General features: G+C 40.7%; 1 protein-coding gene across 4 annotated transcripts in view; it reads right to left on the bottom strand.

Annotated features, from left to right (window-relative positions):
• The window catches only part of LOC128696412 (CCN family member 2), a 188,780-nt gene extending 174,331 nt beyond the window's left edge, over window positions 1–14,449 (bottom strand). For 3 of the 4 annotated variants that reach the window (XM_070092289.1, XM_070092291.1, XM_070092290.1), the window contains exon 1: window positions 14,151–14,449. The gene's annotated coding sequence lies outside the window, so the exon portion shown is untranslated. The remainder of the gene's footprint in view (window positions 1–14,150) is intronic. The other variant, XM_070092292.1, reaches the window with a different exon arrangement.
• Between the last annotated feature and the right edge of the window lie 1,374 nt (window positions 14,450–15,823).

The raw sequence follows: 15,823 nt of genomic DNA, 5'->3' as shown, positions 1-15,823 counted from the left end.
CTTGTCTTACTTCTGTCACCTTGTCATAAAACTCTAGTAGGTTTGTGACACAGGATTTTCCTTCCCTGAAACCGTGCTGGTTGTCAATTATACACTTGTTTCTTTCCAGGTGCCCCACCACTCTCCTCCTGATGATCTTCTCCATGCCCTTGCGTACTATACACGTTAGTGCTACAGGTCTGTAGTTTAGTGCCTCATGTCTGTCTCCCTTTTTAAAAATTGGGACTACATTTGCCATTTTCCATACCTCCGGGAGTTGCCCAGTTTCAAATGATGTGTTGAAGATCTTTGTTAATGGCTCACACAATATTTCTGCTCCCTCTTTAAGGACCCATGGAGAGATGTTGTCTGGTCCCACCGCCTTTGAGGTGTCAAGTTCGCATAGCAGCTTCTTCACCTCATCCTTGGTTATATATACCTCATCCAGCACTTGCTGGTGTGCCCCCCTGTTCTGATTTCTTGGAGTCCTACTGGTTTCCACTGTAAATACCTCTTTAAATCTTGTGTTGAGCTCCTGACAAACCTCTCGGTCGTTTCTTGTGAATTCCCCATCACCCTTCCTCAGTCTGATTATCTGGTCCTTGACTGTTGTTTTCCTCCTGATGTGGCTGTACAACAGCTTCGGGTCAGTCTTTACTTTTGATGCTATGTCATTTTCATATTGTCTCTGAGCCTCCCTTCTTATCTGTGCATATTCGTTTCTGGCTCTTCGGCTGATTTCTTTATTTTCCTGAGTTCTCTGTCTTCTGTACCTTTTCCATTCTCTATTACACCTAGTTTTTGCCTCCCTACACCTTTGGGTGAACCAAGGACTCGTTCTGTTCTTCCCATTATTTCTTTTTCCCTTGGGAACAAACCTCTCCTCTGCCTCCTTGCATTTTGTTGCTACATAGTCCATCAATAACTGTGTGTGTGTGTGTGTGTGTGTGTGTGTGTGTGTGTGTGTGTGGTGACTAACAGACGCTACCTGGAACTTGTACCAGTCCTTAGCCATGTAACCAAGACGATTTTAGCCCTCACTTAAAATAAGTTTTTTCTTTATGTATGTATATTATTTATATCAAATACTAGATGAATATATATAACAATTTAGCTGCTGTTATTGTTGTTGTTGCTATTTTTATAGTTATTCTTGCTGTTATTGTTATTGATGCTGATATTGTTATTGATATTAATGCTGTTATTGTTATTGATGCTGGCATTATTATTAATGCTGATATTGTTATTGATGCTGGTATTGTTATTGATGTTATTAATGCTGTTATTGTTATTGATGCTGGCATTATTAATGCTGTTATTGTTATTGATGCTGGTATTGTTATTGATATTAATGCTGTTATTGATGCTGGTATTGTTATTGATGTTATTAATGCTGTTATTGATGCTGGTATTGTTATTGATGTTATTAATGCTGTTATTGTTATTGATGCTGGCATTATTATTAATGCTGTTATTGTTATTGATGCTGGTATTGTTATTGATGTTATTAATGCTGTTATTGATGCTGGTATTGTTACTGATGTTATTAATGCTGCTATTGTTATTGATGCTGGCATTATTGTTATTCTTGCTGTTATTGTTATGCTGATATTGTTATTGATATTAATGCTGTTATTGATGCTGGTATTGTTACTGATGTTATTAATGCTGGTATTGTTATTGATGTTATTAATGATATTGTTATTGATGTTATTGCTATTGATGGAATTATTATTTCCCTTGCAAAGTATTATCACAAAAGGACACAAAATTCTTTTTATTCTTGGCTGGGAATATAATTTATGTTTTACAAACTTTGGCGTACCACTGAGCCCTTCTTTCAAAATGCTCTTTGACGATGACAAAGCCGCTGCTCCTGCATTCTTTGTCACAATATTTCCTTCAAACACTATTGTACATTTATGCTTTTTTAACGCTTGTTTTTGATAACATTATTTAAAAGCGTTTTTATTTTTCTCGTGAAATTAGGTTTCACGTTACTAACTCATTACGCAAGAGGAGTACGTAATTATTTGTATCCATTGTATTCGTTGTATTTACAGTATACTAAAATGCAAATATTTTATTCATAATTTCTTTTTACAGAATATTTGTACAGAGAGGATGAACGAAAGTGCAGCCTGAGGTTGTCACACAGGTCATCACACAGGTCACACAGGTCATCACACAGGTCACACAGGTCATCACACAGGTCACACAGGTCATCACACAGGTCATCACACAGGTCACACAAATCACACAGGTCATAACACAGGTCATAACACAGGTCATCACACAGGTCATCACACAGGTCATCACAAGTCATTACATAAGTCATCCCACAGGTCATCACACAGGGCATCACACAGGTCATCACACAGGCCATCACACAGGTCATCACAGGCCATCACACAGGTCATCACACAGGTCATCACACAGGTCATCACACAGGTCATCACACAGGTCATCACACAGGTCATAACACAGGTCATAACACAGGTCATCACACAGGTCATCACACAGGTCATCACACAAGTCATCACACAGGTCATCACAAGTCATTACATAAGTCATCCCACAGGTCATCACACAGGGCATCACACAGGTCATCACAGGTCATCACACAGGTCATCACACACTGCAATACCAACAAAAGTTTAAATATACCTCACGTGTAGCGTTTAAAAAACTTTGATCAGAATTTTACAAGCATTTCACAAGTGTGGTAATTGACACGATTATATTACCAGAGAGGACGCGCACTACGTTGTGTTTCAACGTCACTGAGGGAAGACTATGCTGCTATTAACAGTGACTACAACGGTGACAAATTGTTAGCAAAACACTTCGTAAGTTGTTGGTTACATATTTTCAGTCACATAAGTGATGATGTTTCACAAGCTATAAGATAAGGTATAAGATAAGGTAAAAGGTATTTTTAACCTGTATGAATGTTATCTAACCCAGCAGTGATGTTAATTACGGTGGGAAAAATGAAACTGACGTAACATTTTCAGTGGCAAAATCAACTACTAACATATGTAGAAGAGAATTTAAAGTATATTTAGAAAAAATCAAGGAAATGAGACTAACCAAAAAAAATTTAAGCAATAAAAGCTTGGATATCAGATTTATGGGGAATATGAAGTAAATGTAATTCAAATAGTTGGAAGTGAACTTGTCGGCACATGGGTCTATGAAAAACAAGGTTAACCACAGCATAGACAAACAGGATTGTAGTTCGTTGAGGCATTTGTGGATACAAAGAAATTTGTCAATGGAGGCAAAACGGGAAATGGACCGGATTATAGTTCTGCCAACACTGTTATATAGTGTTGACATCGATGAGGAGGTTTTAGGCAGTAGAGATGTTATGTTTGTGAAGCGATGCATGGTATGAATATTATGCAGAGAATTCGAAGCAGAGAAATGAGAAGATGGTATGGGGTTACCAAACGTATAATTTAGAGGGCTGAGGAGGAGTTGTTGAGGTGGTTCTGGTATTTTTAGAGGTTGGAACAGGAATAGGATAACCAAGAGGATGCAAAAATCGAGGGGGGAAGGAAGGCGTAGCGGTCATCCTAGAAGTGTTGGAGGGAGGGGGAAAGGAAGGTGTAACGGTCGTCCCAGAAGTGTTGGAGGGAGGAGGAAAAGGAGCTTGAGCAGTCTGCAAGCTCGTGTGAGCGCGTTAGATCAGAGTGAGTGAAGGCAAGTAGTATTTATGGCTTAACATGGTGTTTGTATAAACAACGTAACATGAAAGGATTCAGGGAAACAAGCTGTACTTCATAGCTGGAGATGAGAAGTACAGTTCTTGTACTCTGAGGGAGGTGGGATGCCGAAGTTCAGAAGGTCATATGAGTTATGATATCTGCGCCCTTACAAGCAAGAGAGACGTTAAATGAATGATGGTAAATGTACTTCGTTTTTGAGGGGGGGGGAATCACCATACCTCGGTCGAAGATGGTTGGCGTTTTAAAAATTTTATATATATATATATATATATATATATATATATATATATATATATATATATATATATATATATATATATGCAATAAGATCACAGTAAACAGGTGATTTCAGAATATGCAAAACAACCACTCTGAAAGAATAGAGAAATTCCAAGCGCTTTCGTGACTACTCACATTATCAAGGAACTATGAAAGTAAAGCATCCAAGGAAGCTATTTAAGGGGTCTGGTCGGCACCTCACTATCAGATCCCACAACGGTTTAAACACGTGACGCGCGTCACGTGATTAAACCGTTGTGGGATCTGATAGTGAGGTGCCGACCAGACCCCTTAAATAGCTTCCTTGGATGCTTTACTTTCATAGTTCCTTGATAATGTGAGTAGTCACGAAAGCGCTTGGAATTTCTCTATTCTTTCAGAGTGGTTGTTTTGCATATATATATATATATATATATATATATATATATATATATATATATATATATATATATATATATATATAACACCACTGAAATACCTGTATAATAATTTCATGATGTCCATGTTGATTTTCACGGAGTTAGGGCATTAATGAATTTACAATCAGCTTGTTTGGTTCGGTGATCGTTGTTATGTAGTGCACTGCCCTAAGTTTTCACTACAAAGCTCTACATATACATGTCGTGCTTTATAGTTATCGTTAGCCAGAAAATAAAAGTCGAGCATATATTTGTTTCGTTGTAACTTCAAAAATCAGGCTGAAAATCACTTAATACATTTCATTGATGTTAAATAGTTATAAGGAAACTCAGGCCGCTCCTAGATAGGTTAACGAAGGTAGAATAAATAACAAAAAGGCACAATACAGTGACTGGAACAACACACAAATAACCCGCACATATAGAGAAGCTTACGACGACGTTTCGGTCCGACTTGGACCATTTGCAAAGTCAACGACGACGTTTCGGTCCGACTTGGACCATTTGCAAAGTCAACGACGACGTTTCGGTCCGACTTGGGCCATTTGCAAAGTCAACGACGACGTTTCGGTCCGACTTGGACCATTTACAAAGTCACACTAACAAAAAGTAGAGAAGGATGGAGTTAGGTTACTAAGTTAGTCTTAAAAAAATTCCATTCCATGTTAATTCTTGTGGAATATATTTATTTATCCATAACAAATCTATAAATAATTTATAGTGAAGAAAATTCAAGTTGTTTGAGGGCCCTGACTACAAGGATCAATAAAACATTAACATCAACACACTATGACCAGCGCTCCATCATGCCAACTGAACTAATTTAAAAAATAATGAGAATATTTAATGCCTGATGCTAGGCCTTTGAAAATATGCACTAGTGTGAAATATAAAGTTTTATCTGATTTAACAGATAAGCACCGAGGATATACTCGGTGACATTTCAATAACTTTGCTACCATTACAAATCTGGTTTTATATTCGTTTCCCCTAGAAATCCATACACAGTACCTGTTTTTTCAATGGATATCTTAAGCCGGATTTGAGTCCTGGACATATGAAGTACAATGCCTGCACGCCTAAGGGTGGAGTGATGGTACAGGTCCCATGTTCTTTTCAGTTGTATTTTCCGCGTTCCTCTGGCAAGACAGGCACTTAATGAATAATGGCAAATGTGTTTTCCTCTTTGAGCCACACTACCCTGGTGACAAACGGAATTATAATTTTTATCTATTTCTGTCAATGCTTGGGAATAAGCGTACTTAAGTTTCAACTACGCAAGTGTCAGCTTGACGGTCACTATCAAGCGTATTTTTGTGTGTAAATCCCTAACCATTTTCAGTTTTCCGTCTAAGCGGTTTCTCACGTTTTCCTCTCTTTTTTTTTTTTTTTTTTTTGTATGAGAAAAACACAGGTGAAAATCTGGAAGCCTCATCAGTCGAAGGTTCATTTCTTCATAAAATTGGTAATAATAAGAGCTCACCTTTAAGCTTTCTTTAATTTTTCACTCCATATGGAAATTATCCTCAAGATGGAGCCAGTTTGATTCTTAGTAACGAGGACGATTTACACTAGTTGATTTGTGTTTTCATCTGATGTTAGAATTATAATCAAATTTTCCATTCGCTTTGCATAAAAGTTGATCATAATTTTCCCTGACACCTTAGAATATATGCAAATTTCTCTTCTCTTTAACACTGAAAGCTCCTGATAATGTTTTCATTGCAACCAGAAAAACCTATACCTATTATATATATATATATATATATATATATATATATATATATATATATATATATATATATATATATATATATATTCTTCTTTCAACGTACCAGCCGAATCCCACCGAGGTGGGGTGACATAAAAGGAAAAATGAGTTTCTCCTTTCAAATTTAGTAATATATACTGGAGAAGGGGTTACTAGCCCCTTGCTCCCGGCATTTCAGTCGCCTCTTACGACACGCATGGCTTACGGAGGAAGAATTCTGTTCCACTTCCCCATGGAGATAAGAGGAAATAAACAAGAACTAGAAAGAAAATAGAAGAAAACCCAGAGGGGTGTGTATATATATATGCTTGTACATGTATGTGTAGTGTGACCTAAGTGTAAGTAGAAGTAGCAAGACATACCTGAAATCTTGCATGTTTATGAGACAGACACCAGCAATCCTACCATCATATATATATATATATATATATATATATATATATATATATAAACCACGAACGAGTGGTACTGATCAATGACAGCACTGCGACTAGCCAAGGATTCGAACCCATGATGTTTCGGCCCGCCTCATGGTGAGCGAAAATCACATGACGCTCCAACCCACAGGACTACCAAATTCTACAAGAACCAAGCACCCAGCCAAGCTAGGTGTGTTACCCTTTATATATATATATATATATATATATATATATATATATATATATATATATATATATATATATATACTTCTTGTAACAAATTTCCAGAACAATACCAATAAATCTGCACAAAAAAATGGACTGTTATTTCAAATTAAAACAATCTCTTTTTATTCAGTAGAGAATCTCCCTGGAGAACCTATATGTAAAAATTATTAGACAAAGAGCGACCAAATGTCATAGCATTAAATGATGTTAATTATTTGACTGCATAACTTTCCAGGTCGGCGCTCTCTTGTCTGAGTGACGTACGTCAGGGTGACGTACACCAGGATGACGTACGTTAAGGTGACGTACTTCAAGGTGACGTACGCCAGGGTAACGTACGTCAGGATGACGTACGTTAAGGTGACGTACGTCAGGATGACGTACGTTAAGGTGACGTACGTCAGGATGACGTACGCCAGGGTGATTTACGTCAGAGTGGTACACATTAGGTGACACACGTCCGGGTGACACGTCAAATTGACGCACGTCAAAGAGAGAGACGTCATTGACAAGCCTCTCTTCAAACGAGAACGGACAGTGCCTCACCTCACTTGGGGATGGGCAGCGACGAGCCTCGCCTCACATGGGGACGGGCAGTGAAGATTCTGTCTGGGGAAATAAGATGGTCGTGAAATCTTATGAAAAATGTTGATATTCTCTCGAGGCTCCAGATGCTCGCTCTCTCAACACTAATAAATAACAGAAATATATCTGAGCTGAGGGTTACTGAGCCACCAGCTGTGGTTCACTGTACCACCAGCTGCGGTTCACTGTACCACCAGCTGTGGTTCACTGTACCACCAGCTGTGGTTCACTGTACCACCAGCTGCGGTTCACTGTACCACCAGCTGTGGTTCACTGTACCACCAGTTGTGGTTCACTGGTTCACTGTACCACCAGCTGCGGTTCACTGTACCACCAGCTGCGGTTCACTGTACCACCAGCTGTGGTTCACTGTACCACCAGCTGCGGTTCACTGTACCACCAGCTGTGGTTCACTGTACCACCAGTTGTGGTTCACTGTACCACCAGCTGCGGTTCACTGTACCACCAGCTGCGGTTCACTGTACCACCAGCTGTGGTTCACTGTACCACCAGCTGCGGTTCACTGTACCACCAGCTGTGGTTCACTGTACCACCAGCTGTGGTTCACTGTACCACCAGTTGTGGTTCACTGGTTCATTGTACCACCAGCTGCGGTTCACTGTACCACCAGCTGCGGTTCACTGTACCACCAGCTGTGGTTCACTGTACCACCAGCACTGGTTCACTGTACCACCAGCTGCGGTTCACTGTACCACCAGCTGTGGTTCACTGTACCACCAGCTGTGGTTCACTGTACCACCAGCTGCGGTTCACTGTACCACCAGCTGTGGTTCACTGTACCACCAGCTGTAGTTCACTGTACCACCAGCTGCGGTTCACTGTACCACCAGCTGTGGTTCACTGTACCACCAGCTGTAGTTCACTGTACCACCAGCTGCGGTTCACTGTACCACCAGCTGTGGTTCACTGTACCACCAGCTGCGGTTCACTGTACCACCAGCTGTGGTTCACTGTACCACCAGCTGTGGTTCACTGTACCACCAGCTGCGGTTCACTGTACCACCAGCTGTGGTTCACTGTACCACCAGCTGTGGTTCACTGTACCACCAGCTGTGTTTCACTGTACCACCAGCTGCGGTTCACTGTACCACCAGCTGTGGTTCACTGTACCACCAGCTGTTTCACTGTACCACCAGCTGTGGTTCACTGTACCACCAGCTGTGGTTCACTGTGCCACCAGTTGTGGTTCACTGGTTCACTGTACCACCAGCTGTGGTTCACTGTACCACCAGCTGTGATTCACTGTACCACCAGCTGTGGTTCACTGTACCACCAGCACTGGTTCACTGTACTACCAGCTGTGGTTCACTGTACCACCAGCTGTGATTCACTGTACCACCAGCACTGGTTCACTGTACCACCAGCTGTGATTCACTGTACTACCAGCTGTGGTTCACTGTACCACCAGCAGTGATTCACTGTACTATCAGCTGTGGTTCACTGTACTATCAGCTGTGGTTCACTGTACCACCAGCTGTGGTTCACTGTACTATCAGTTGTGGTTCACTGTATCACCAGCTGTGGTTCACTGTATTACCAGCTGTTGTTCACTGTACCACCAGCAGTGGTTCACTGTACCACTAGCTGTGGTTCACTGTACCACCAACTGTGGTTCACTGTACCGCCAGCTGTGGTTCACTGTACCGCCAGCTGTGGTTCACTGTACCACCAGCTGTGGTTCACTGTACTACCAGATGTGGTTCACTGTACTACCAGATGTGGTTTACTGTACCACCAGCAGTGGTTCACTGTACCACCAGCAGTGGTTCACTGTACCACCAGCTGTGGTTCACTGTACCACCAGCTGTGGTTCACTGTACCACCAGCTGTGGTTCACTGTACCACCAGCAGTGGTTCACTGTACTACCAGCAGTGGTTCACTGCACCACCACCTGTTGTTCACCTCATCATCACATGTGCAGGTCCCTCTCTAACCTTACCTCCTTAGTTCCACTACTACTACCACCTCTACCCACGCGTCACTTCACCTGACTCCTGCCACTATATATATGCGTTTTCTTAGTTTTCTCTGTATTAGGACTGATGAAGTCACTCGTGGCGAAACGTTTCCTTTAATAAATATCCTGAACTGTACACAAGTGTCTTTTTCCACATCTTGTCGGTATCACCATACCATTTCCTCACATGTGCAACAGTTAGGTATCTTTATTCCAAAACGTTTCGCCTACTGTGTAGGCAAAAGGAGTTGGCTGTACTACATGGGCCGAGAATAAAGTGTAGTGAGGGCTATGTTCTGCATAGGAAGAATGTGTATGGCCAGTACTTTTGAGATTATGAAGCGCCTGTGTTTTGAACATTGGAGTTGGTGATAACGATGAGAACAGATTCTGGGCATCGCATCAGTGAACAGAAATATGCTTGCCAAATTGATGATTCAATTAGTGCATGCACAACAGACTGCAACACCAGCAACCATCTCGCGAAATTATAAGAAACGCAAATTACAGACGGTTCTGGAATCTGCTGTCATTGCCACAATCAGCACCACCGCTCAAAATACAGACAGCTTCATAATCTCGAAAATAATGGTCAAACATATTCTACGTAAACAGAAGAGTGCCATCATCTAAACTCTGCTCCAGCTCTCAGCATCCGACTCAGCCCACAACATATGCTATTTTCTCTACTTTGTATTTGCATTGATAAATCCCCCGTTGGGGAAAACGTCTCCTCAATAAATGTCATAATACTGCACGTCTCATACTGGCATACTTTTTGTGTTAATCAACATTTGTAATCTCACGTCGAGCGAATTGGACCGCTGGACATCAACTTGTAGATGAGCTAATTTCACCACAGAGATTCATAAAACAATGAGGACTCAACCTATTACCAAAAACTGCCGTTACAGGAATAATGATTTTCAAAAATGTTTTATCCAGGATTTAATCACCACCACAATAAATGAACTTACACTGCGTCACTGAACTGCTCCTGAAAACCTGGCCAGGGATGTGCCTATCATTGTCACTACTGCCTATAAGAGAGTTAGGGATTCTTAACACCGGCGACTACAACTCCAAAATTGGCGATCGACACACCACCCACCCTTTCTCTCTCTCTCTCTCTCCCTCCCTCCCTCTCTCTCTCTCCCTCTCTCCCTCTCTCCCTCTCTCTCCCTCTCTCTCCCTCTCTCTCCCTCTCTCTCCCTCTCTCTCCCTCTCTCTCCCTCTCTCTCCCTCTCTCTCTCTCTCTCTCTCTCTCTCTCTCTCTCTCTCTCCCACAATACTTACAAACTGACCCAACTCTCTTCCTCGCTAAAACGTAGACAAAGCTTCTTTATCTGCTCCCAAATAATCCGAGACAAGTACGCACATATGAGTTACCCTAAAATCTTATGCCAGGACTAGCAGACTAACAGGAACTTGAGCAAAACACTTCTCCAAGTTCCTGGGTATGGTCAGTTCTCCATAAGCACTCGGATATTTACTAGATAGCATAAAAACAACAGTAAGAACAGTAAGCTCGTCAGTTACGATATCACAGGTTTATTAAGCCTACTAAACAAGCCATCTCTGTACTACAAAAAAAAATCATCAACGACCTTAAACTTTCTTTTCCAGCTAAGAATTTAGTCGATACTATCGAGCTGTACATGTGCTTCAGCTGCTGCTCAGTGGCATGTACAGGCAATCAATTGGGATGGTCATGGGTTCACCCCTGAGTGCAATCCTGGCTAACGTACACTGAGCACTTTGAGGAGAGAGTAAAACTGCACATCCCAAGTGAAGTATTATGGCTGCGATATGTGGACGATATCCTAGCTGTTGTGATTAGACAACTCGACACTTCTGTACTCCTTGGTAAAACTCGTCGATGAGGAACCTTCAATCAAGTTGGACGTGGAGAATGAACATGATCTTCCTTTCCTTGACATATTGCTTTCCTGTAGATTTTGGATTCCAAGATCGACAGGAAATCCAGTAACAAAGCTTAATTTTAACACCTTATATCACACCATAATATGAGGACATAGAGCACGGTCATCAAAGGATTGTACTTGAGATCATAAAGGATCTCTAACCCTGAAACTCGCACAACTATCTCATGAACTTTCAAGATGCCAAATCAGTCATTAGAAAAACTGAGAGGCACCACAAGGGATGCTTAGAATCTGCTCTTACTGCCACTAACAATACCATCACACAATGTTCTCCCAAGATTACTACATTTTCGTGCCTTGTAGCTTTACCGATCTTATTCGCTGCTTTACCGATCTTACTGGCTGCTCTCTAAATTCAGAGGTCAGTATAAAATACATAAAATAAATTTTTCACGCCATAGAAATTCTCCCCAGAGAGAGAGTTGGGGGTATAGTGGCATTCAGCGCCACTACACACCCAACCCGTTATTTTTATCAACGTGGAACAGCTTAAACACCGAAATACACTCGGCAGGCACGTTCAAACTCTTCAAATTAAACCAGGTCTCGGTTATTGCAACATTATCGACGTTTACTGCGCTTGTAACCAATTTCAACTCGCCTATCATGCTTCCAGTGCTGCGATTATTTGTATAATACACATACTAAAAGTTTTTCTTTTGCATCCTCTCCCTGTCCATCTTTTCCTTTCCAATATTTAAGTTGTTATTATGTAATGTTTCAGAAATTTGTTTCTTTTAAGTCGACTTGCTTGATTTTATCTAAACGTGATTTTATCTGCACTTGAATATTAGCACTGAAAACTTGAAGGTAATCAAAAGAGGTATTCACAGGTCATCACATTGAAATTAAAATAATCCATCCTTATCTCACACCCATACTTCGACTGATGTAGCTACTGCTGCTATGCTTGCCTTAGATAAATGCCTCATCCCAGGCATACATGACATACTTGTCATTTAGATAATGTAGCACAGTTATGGTGTCCATTCTACAGAATGGGTTTAATGCATTGGAGAACATACAGAGAAAGATGGCAATATTAACTCACTGTTTAAGGAATCTTTCAAACGAAGATAAATTGAAAGCTCTGAATCTATACTCTCTTGAAGGACGTGGAATCGGGGAAGATTTGTTTGAAGTATACAAATGGAAGACTGGTATGAGCTAGACGTATTTTGGTAGCTGTGCAACCCAAGACAGGTATCCTTATACTCCTTAACCCGTCCCCTGTGATTCAGTGCACACGACTGGAACAGTGCAGAGTGCTATATAAGATAATGCGCGTAAATATTAACATTGAAAACTTAAAGGGAATCACAAGAGGTAATCACAGATCATCACATTGAAACTATCCAAATTTCTTCAATAAAAATGGTAAATTAGTACATACACAGACCAAATCTTATTAAAACCTTACAAAAAGACCAAGGACACCAATATCCTAAAATGTACAAGCACAAGCTATTCTAGGATGCTGGGAACGGGTTCGACAACTTTCATCATAGGGTAAGTGAGCATGCCAGTTCAAAGAATTTGGTTTACTTTACCGTACACAAGCCTTGAAAACTTGAAAGCGATTGGATGAGGCGTTCTCGAGTTGTGAGCGAAATAAGATCGAAAAACTGTAAGAAAAAAATCAGGCAAATTCTTCAAGGGGCCATTCGGGAATACCTAATAGAGAGGATATAAATAGGGTGATGAATATATCTAACCGATAAAAAAACTCAAGGCAATGGATTAAAGCTGAATAAGTTCAGATTTGGAAAGAATATATATGAAAGTATTGGATTGGAGATAGTTGTAGATAAGTGGAACAATCTGCCAAGTAATCGAAGTTAGCGTCATGGGTTGCTTCAAAAATAGGTTAAACAAATGTAAGAAAAATGGCTAGGATAGGCCAGGAGACCTGCAATGCTCGTCTATTACTTTTGAATTGCAGTCTTAATGACTCGCGTAGACAACAAGCTTTAATCCTAATAAATCAAGCTGTCAAAATTATTCCAAAGGTATTCCAGAGGCATCAAAAAATCCCCAGGAGCCAAACACAGTGCGACAATTAACAGAAGACATTACTCCTGCCACTACAACAATAGTATTAATAATAACAAAAGTCTAGACCCATTACTGAAGGAGTCAGCGACACCACCTGACAACTCCAGCAACTGAATCAAACTCTAAGTTGTCAGTAGTGTATAAACACTGACAAGACACAAAAATATATAAAATTTCTTAAAAAAATGTCCTAATACAGCTTATTTGGCTTACAATCAGGGTCATATTGTTACCGCCATACACAGGACAAAGTTCAGTAATATTTGTGACCTTACCCAACTGACTGTGTACTCATTTTTCTCACTATATTAGTTGCCAAGAAGTAATGAGCTATACTAAAGTAAATATAATGTTAGCAGAAACGTTGAAACTTTCTGCTACAAACGTTCACGACCTAACTGAATTACGAAAAATATTGAAGGGAATCTCAGAGGTCGAAATATATAGATAACTTCTCCTGCAGGTCTCCATGTAGGTTACCCTCTCTAAATGAATGAGAGAGCTTAGATAAAGTCAGTAAATGGAGGAATTTCACGAGAGGGTAGAGGAGGGGAGAAGCCCACATCAATAACGTAATGGACATCGATCACTCTTAATGGGACTGCACCTCGTAAAAACGTCTCAAGTCCAGATGAAAGTGTCTTACTGACGGAGTTTATCACCTGCCCTGACCAGGTACCCGAAACTCCTCGGTAGGGGTGACCCACTTCCCTTTCCGCAGGGTGACCAAGTGTTATAAAAACATGTCATCCTTACCTGTTGATGAGAGACGACGCCACAGGACGCTCACCAGGACACCACACTGATCCACTAACTATCAGTCCTTCAGTATCATTTAATTCTGAACTTCATTTTTTTCACTAATCATTCGTAATGGAACACACTGGTTAAGTATTGGACACGAAGATAATAGAGTTGCGAGTCATGGCAGAGAGCTGCACTTGGTGTGTGAGTGGTGTGGCTGCATGAGATGCTACGGTGGAGGAGAGGAGCAGCATCAGCAGCAGTGTGGTGATCCCGGCGTCGCCAGCATCACTGAGCCAACACACCTCACGCACACACATACACTGCTACTATACGCCTCCCCTCAGTGCCAGTCACCCACGTTGTCTCCCCATCCACCTGACTCACTACTGACCTATACTCCGGAAACTCAAGAATATCACATGCGTATATGATCTTGTATAAATATATCTGTGGGTATGACCTTCGGAAAATATATCACCTGCCTATATGAACTAGGAGAAATGTATCACGAGCGTATGCTAGCCTTGGGCGGAGTATCACCTGCGTAAAGAAACTCAGGCGATACTCCGGTGAGCATATGAAGTCAAGGAAAAGTGTCCCATGTGTACATGAACCTAGGGGAGAGTATCACATGCGTATTTGAAATTGGGGACTAGCATTAGCTGCGTATATAACATATACGCATATAAACGTGAGGAAGCATATTACATGCGGACATAAACCTAGGGAAGCATATCATATTCGTATATAAACTTGGGGAAGAATATCACATCCATGTATGAACTTGGAGGAGCGTACCTCATGCGTATGTGAACCTAAAAGAACGTATCACATGCGTGCATAAACCGTGAAGGGAGAATCCCCGCTATTTTTCCTGGGCCACCGAACTCCTACCTGAAGAACCCTCTAGAGAAAATAATGTTCTCTGGGGATTCAGTGCTACAAAGCTGACACACACAAACACACACACACACACACACACACACACACACACACACACACACACACACACACACACACACACACACACACACACACACACACACACATAATCAGATCTGCAAAACTCAAGTAGAATTCTTTTTATTCTGCATCTAGCTCCGAGGTTACACTCTCAAAAGAAAATCGTTAATGAGGTACCTTGGGACGCTATACAAAAGGAAACAAGTACTTTTTCTCATGAAGAATGTGTTTCTGGCCCTATTTTAATTTTTTACAACGGATACTGCTTTTGAAGTTATATATATATATATATATATATATATATATATATATATATATATATATATATATATATATATATATATATATATATATATATATATATATATATATATATAGGTAGTAGGTTGGTAGACAGCAAACGCCCAGGGAGGTACTACCGTCCTGCCAAGTGAGTGTAAAACGAAAGCCTGTAATTGTTTTACATGATGGTAGGATTGCTGGTGTCCTTTTTTCTGTCTCATAAACATGCAAGATTTCAGGTACATCTTGCTACTTCTACTTACACTTAGGTCACACTACACATACATATAAAGCATATATATGTATATATACACATCCCTCTAGGTTTTCTTCTATTTTCTTTCTAGTTCTTGTTCTTGTTTATTTCCTCTTATCTCCATGGGGAAGTGGAACAGAATTCTTCCTCCGTAAGCCATGCGTGTTGTAAGAGGCGACTA

Source organism: Cherax quadricarinatus, chromosome 39 (assembly GCF_038502225.1).
Source record: "Cherax quadricarinatus isolate ZL_2023a chromosome 39, ASM3850222v1, whole genome shotgun sequence".
NCBI lineage: Eukaryota > Metazoa > Arthropoda > Malacostraca > Decapoda > Parastacidae > Cherax > Cherax quadricarinatus.
The sequence above is the reverse complement of the archived record's forward strand: the minus strand, read 5'-3'. Positions and strand labels throughout refer to the sequence as shown.